This window comes from Babylonia areolata, chromosome 4, assembly GCF_041734735.1.
Source record: "Babylonia areolata isolate BAREFJ2019XMU chromosome 4, ASM4173473v1, whole genome shotgun sequence".
In the NCBI taxonomy this organism is placed as follows: Eukaryota; Metazoa; Mollusca; class Gastropoda; order Neogastropoda; family Buccinidae; genus Babylonia; species Babylonia areolata.
In genome coordinates this window covers 2,864,751-2,865,319 of record NC_134879.1, presented here as the reverse complement: position 1 = coordinate 2,865,319, position 569 = coordinate 2,864,751, and positions in this window count along the sequence as shown.

Sequence of the window (569 nt, the reverse complement as noted above, 5' to 3'; positions counted from 1 at the left end):
CTAATCTCTCACTTCCCAATTCCCAAGATCTCACTTCCCAAATCTCACTTCAAAGTTCCCTAATCTCACTTCCCAATTTCCAAATCTCACTTCCCAATTCCCAAATCTCACTTCCCAATTCCCAAAATCTCACTTCCCAATTCCCAAATCTCACTTCCCAATTCCCTAATCTCACTTCCCAATTCCCTAATCTCACTTCCCAATTCCCTAATCTCACTTCCCAATTCCCAAATCTCACTTCCCAATTCCCTAATCTCACTTCCCAATTCCCAAAATCTCACTTCCCAATCCCAAAATCTCACTTCCCAATTCCCAAAATCTCACTTCCCAATTCCCAAAATCTCACTTCCCGCTTCCCGATTCCCTAATCTCACTTCCCGATTCCCCTTAACCAACACCATCTCCACCTCTACTACTACTACTACTACTACCACCACCACCTCTGCCTCTCCTCTTCTCCCTAGCTGCAGTGGCGATCTTCTCCATGACTTCGACACCCCCCTTCCCACCCACCCACCTACCCAATCGTTCAAACACCCTTCCCCTAATCCTCCCCCCCCCCCCACCTT